At 35.2% G+C, this 5,684-nt stretch overlaps 1 long non-coding RNA gene and 1 pseudogene across 2 annotated transcripts; both read right to left on the bottom strand.

Annotated features, from left to right (window-relative positions):
• Positions 1 to 761: 761 nt before the first annotated feature.
• LOC145117334 (uncharacterized) lies at positions 762 to 2,195 on the bottom strand. The gene is made up of 5 exons (XR_013712605.1): positions 2,118 to 2,195; positions 1,658 to 1,688; positions 1,459 to 1,522; positions 1,076 to 1,145; positions 762 to 984 (listed from the first exon to the last, which is right to left on the bottom strand). It is a non-coding gene; the product is annotated as an uncharacterized LOC145117334 (long non-coding RNA).
• Positions 2,196 to 2,459: 264 nt separating this feature from the next.
• On the bottom strand, positions 2,460 to 4,362 carry LOC145114368 (E3 ubiquitin-protein ligase HOS1-like; annotated as a pseudogene). The gene is made up of 7 exons (XR_013710974.1): positions 4,312 to 4,362; positions 4,103 to 4,210; positions 3,704 to 4,017; positions 3,456 to 3,614; positions 3,152 to 3,418; positions 2,921 to 3,058; positions 2,460 to 2,812 (listed from the first exon to the last, which is right to left on the bottom strand). The product of XR_013710974.1 is annotated as an E3 ubiquitin-protein ligase HOS1-like (transcript).
• Positions 4,363 to 5,684: the final 1,322 nt, after the last annotated feature.

The raw sequence follows: 5,684 nt of genomic DNA, 5'->3' as shown, positions 1-5,684 counted from the left end.
GGTGTATAAGTATCTACCATACTTATATCGATAAACATAGTTTTCTTTTAAAAACCCTGGTTACTCCCAGTAAGGTATATTAGTCCTATTACATAAATAAAACTAATAAAAGAAAACGTGATGAACTAAATCCTGAAGGTACCATTAGTACCTTCCAGTAATCAAATCGGTTATTACTTTGAGGTTAGTTCACTTAATTCATTATTACAAAAGTAAATCTCTGTTATCTACATTGTGAGTTTTATAACCATACATTAACTTGATATGGCACCACTACTAGAAAAACAACCTTTTACGACGCGCAATGCGTGTCGTAAAACGCTCAGACGACGCGCAAATGCGTGTCAAGGAAGGCCATGTCATAACGAGAGACGACACGCTTTTGCGCGTCGTCTATTTACGATGCGCATTTACGACGTGCATTTATGACACACATTTACGACACGCTGTTATGACACACAATGCGTATCAAGGAAGGCCCTGTCATAAAGGAAGACGACACGCATTTGCGTGTCGTAACCTTACGACGCACGTGTTTATGACACGCAATGAGTATCAAGGAAGCCCCTATCATAAATGAAGATGACACACATTTGCGTGTCATAAACTTCAGTAACTATTTTCAATATGCATTTACGACGCGTCTTTACGATACTGATTTACGCATAATACAAAAATGTGTAAAGAAATATATACCAAAAAATCAATTTCATCCAATAACATCATGTCAAAAAATTGTAATACATTAATATTAAGGGGATCTAATTGTACTATATTGTTATTAAGAGGTTTTCCCTAACTATAAAACCTATACCAAAACAATCAATTTCATCCAATCATTAGTGATAGAAGCGTTGTCAATGTGTCTAGTAAAATATCACGTGCAACCCAACTCCATGGCTCATCTTCTAAATCTTTGGTAATAAGGTCTTTAACAACTTCACACATTAAGCCAGACAACAGACTCTGAGTGTGCCAAAAGACCTGAACATCAAACATATCAATAACAAAATAACTGAATACATATATACACTTAAAACATGAAGTCAATGATTTATCTATAGAAGAGTGTGACCTTATTTGTTTCAAGAGGTTGTCAAAACTAACAGGATTGGTAATAGCAGCTATGGATAACAAGCAATTCACTGAATAAAAAAATCATCATTAGGTTTCTTGCCTGCATTACAAATGCCAAAAACTCAATAAAACTGTGAATTAGTTGTCACATGTTTGAGGATGGGTCGGATACCATATGTACTTCTATATAGTTGAGAGATACTCTTGATGTCTTTCTTGCCAGATATATATCACTAAGATAAGTTGTCATATGATTTGTGAGATCCCTTATGTACGTTTCACAAATTATAACCAAATATTAGAAGGCTCTTGGGACTTATGGGTGAGGATCAGAACAGATAATATTAAAAAAAAAACAAAATAAAAATAAAAATATCTTACTGATTTGCTTCCACTGATTTTTTATTCCAGAAGTTGAAAGAACAAGGGTCTGAGCCAGGGATAGCTGCAATTATATAGGTAAATGATACAAGGGTCAAGGAGTTGAGTAAAAATTATAACGCCTCTTAACTTTTCCATATACAAATTGTTGTGAAAAAAATAAAAATAAAAAAGATGGAAAAGGCTTATGAAACTGTACCTGGTGACTAGAATTTAGTGAGAAGATGACTCTGTCATTGGCAACTTAGAGTTGTTAAATTCCCTCGAGACGCATGTTTTAAAAAAAAAAAGGACAATAGCAATCACTTATCACTACAACCAAGGACTTAATAGTAATTTTAACTTTTAACAGGAGAGAAGAGAAAACAAAGGCATGTGAAGGGGCTCCCTGCTGGAGTCATTGGGTTAATAAATACAGCCAAGGACTTAATAGTAATTTTTTACTTATATCGGCATTGGTGGAACCAACTTTCCTAATTAGGAAGTTCATTATTTTCTTACAATAAAGGGAAAAAAAGGCTAATGATGTCTACTGCCACCAATCAAACATATCTTTTGCTTTTTATTATAAAAACATCCATCTTTATATAATTTATTTATGTTCATGTGATAACTGTAGTTCATAAGCTAAATGAAAGTAACATGATAAGAAGTTTAACCTGAAAATGTCTCTGTGAGGAAAAGGAAATTTCCCTTGCAGCCGAATCACATGAATCTGAACCATGAACGTAATTCTGCTCCAAATCCTGCCCACAACACACCACCATGGAACAGGTTCAGACATTATGAAACTAAAACTCATTTAGATTTTAGGATGTTTGGCATTACCCAGCCTCCTTTAACAATAAGGTCGATTTAGTTAACAATGTTATGTCTTCTATTTATGTAGAATGACAAGCTATTAAGCGTATTTGCAGGATCACCATTACAAGGATACACAGGATCCCACCTCTCATCTTTCTTACTAAACATCATACACAAATATTTTATTAAAAAAAACAAAATGTATCTTCTTTCTCTTTTTTCTTATTATAAAGTATAAACCAACAATTAATATTACCTCCAAGAAATGTCCATAAGATCACCAGAAGCTTCCACAACATCTCTTCTACCAAATCTACTCGATCTTGCAAAATTTGTAAGGTCATTTTGGTCATTTTGAAGAAGCTGATGCTTGTTCTTCCGAATCCTCGAAGAGCCTCTGTTAAACTCTTTTAATGGTGTTGTAGTAGTAGTAGAAGAGAAGAAGGAAGAATGGGATTTTGTTTTGGGAGATAATCCGGTTGTCTTGGAATATCATCCAAGAGGGGTAATTCGGTCATTTCACCATTTTTCACCTTTTCTTGCTCAACTTCTGGCAGTAGTTGTATATTGTTGTCATGTAGAAACACATATAACTAAATGTAAGTATTAAAGTACATTGCGATTTCATTTTTTACCCCCCAAAAAAGAATAAACTTACAACTAATCCTTTTCTCTAATGTTGAATAGAACTCATTCTGTTTGCCACGTCATCATCAATGGAATTCTTGGAAACAAATTCATGTTCAATACTTTGAAGCTTTTGGTCAACTTGATATGCTTCAACATATCGATAACGCTAAAAACAATAAACAATTAAATTTAGTAACATAATTTATAATTAGTAAATAATAATAATATAATATATTATAGGTCAATATTTATAAGATACCTGTAAATAAAAGACAACAAGAAGACTTCCAGTATTGGACAAAGATTCATCAGAAGCATAATCCAAAAGACATTTGTGAAGATGTTTTTCTTCATCAACATTCCATGGTAACCCAATAATTCGGTCAACTAAATTTCTTCTAATACAAAGAATACAAATTTCTGTCACCAGTATTTCCAACCAATTAATCCCACTTTCAAAATCATCATCATATAATTCATGTCTTGTTTTCTTTTTCTTGAATTTTGTGCAAATGGATCTTTGATACATGAAAAAAAAAGATGAAGGAAAGATAGAGACACACCTGTAGGGCTTCATCCCTGTGGTCATCAAGGAGATAGAAAGTAAATGATTCCAATATTGAGTGTCTTGCTATGTTAAATGTAGAAGAAAAGTCATCTACACAGTATCTCCATTTGTCATTAGGTATTTTCCAAAGTCGATCAAACAGATAATATAAGAGCTGATTTAAGTTAAAGAAGATACAAAACATATTTCTATATCATAAAAAACAAGAATGATTAAACAAAACAATATAACACAGAAGGATACAATTGCTTGTTTTGCTACAACCAAATCTGAACTTCCACAAAAAACAGAATGTCAATAGTTGATCTCAGGTTTTCAAAAGGATAACTTCCCACCATTCCCTCTATTTTAACTCGTGAAAAAGATAACCCTCCATCTTTTTGTAAAGAAACAATCTCTAATTCATCATCTCTGCTTGTTGCATATTCCTGTTGTGCATCAAGATTTGATAAAGAATCTTCAATGAACAACATTGCAATGTCTTTCCCTGATGTTCCCATAGGAGAAGGCCATGCACGTTTGACTGACATTGACTTGGCTGTGTCTAAAACAGTCCCCTGTAATACACAAAATTTAATTTTGAAAAACTAAGATTTCAGTTCCTTCTATGTAATCTAGAAACATTGGATTCAGGTAAGTTACCAAATCTTGAACTGAAGTGTTAAGGAAATCATACTTGATTTTCTTCCCCTGTAATAGATAGGGATGTAATTCTTGAAAATCCCGCATATTGGAAAGGAAGAAAGTTACCTAATGTATAATAAAAGATCAAAGTTTATATAAGGTTTGGAATTCTTTAACATCAACTATGAAACTACTTAAAAACGTAACATAGACATTATGTCAAACACCTTGTGGGCATGCATCAGTAACTGACCTAACAGAGACTGATTCATGTTCATGGCGATACCCTCCAAAGCAGCTTTATGAGTAGACAAATTAAGTGTGTAATATATCAACCATTAGTTCTAATATTACATAAGAAATATATTAAATGAAAAAGCGTGTATATACCTTACCGGTACCGTCCATGGCGATTGGTGACATTGCTGGTGTAAGGTCATGTAGAATGAGAGGAGAGACGTATGTGAGAATGCAGAGAGCCCCAAATTAAAATAAGAAAATGATAAAGTAAGAGAAAGAAACCTAGAGCACATTCATGGAGAAGAAGAGAATGATATTCAAACCTGGTGCCTCTTCCATTTTCGTTTCCTAATTTCCGATGCTTCCAATCTGACCATGAACCTCCGACTTCTAATCCCAAATCTGACCTTCAACCTTCGATTTCTGATCTTCAACCTCTAACTTGAGCCCTATAGTTTCGAAACCCCAGAACTGACCTTTCGAGGAGGAAGAGCGGATATCGTTGTTATGCTTGAACACGCTGATATAAAAGCGCTAGTTCTTAGGTGCGCACTTGTGAGGTCTAGAACATAAAAGCCCTAGTCCTTATTTGATATTGGGGACAAAAAACTTTAAAATCACCGGCGTTTTGAGTGTGAGGAGTCGTAGACCCCCAATCGCCGACTCCATGAGTTCAGCTCCCTGATTGCAGAATGCGTATGAGTCAATGAGTAAAGAAAATGCATAACACCAGTCCCTATAGTGGCTTACAACACTGAGATAAAGATTGGAAACATCAAAACAATCGTCGTCGCGAGGCATTTGATCACGAAAGCAAGAGCAATTCTGCTATGAAGACGAAGGCCCTAGGGCTTTTTCTTGCTAATTGGAAGAGGCGGGGGTTTTTAATTTTTGGGATCCAATAGGCGGGTGAAATCCCGCTTAAAACGCGTGTTTCATTAAAAGATTATAAAGAGACACACTTAGATGACACACATTTTATGAAAGGCGCCCTCCGCATTTCCATTTTTTTCTTTTTTCACACTAATTTTAGGGCACGCACAAATGTGTGTCCTCTATCCTTCATATTTTGCAAAACTGGCATTATTTTTTAGGGCATGCACAAATGCGTGTCCTCTATCAGCGCGTGTCATTGTTTGCGCGTCATTAAAGGGCTGTTTTTTAGTAGTGCACGTATCGGGGCCATTATCCTTTATGACTTTGTCACCCGTAGACCTGCCGGTCCCACTGTAGCTAGCATCGAGGTGCGGGATAGTCAGTCCCGTATAGATCTATACACAACAGTCACGCTCTCCCTACAAGAGATTCTGGTCATAAGTGCTAGTCCTACACTCTGTTTCGGTGGTGAGTGTTACCAAGG

This window comes from Lactuca virosa, chromosome 5 (genome assembly GCF_052849685.1).
Source record: "Lactuca virosa cultivar CGN04683 chromosome 5, Lactuca_virosa_CGN04683_v6, whole genome shotgun sequence".
Lineage (NCBI taxonomy): Eukaryota > Viridiplantae > Streptophyta > Magnoliopsida > Asterales > Asteraceae > Lactuca > Lactuca virosa.
Note: the sequence above shows the minus strand (reverse complement) of the source record. Positions and strands in the feature narration are given on the sequence as shown.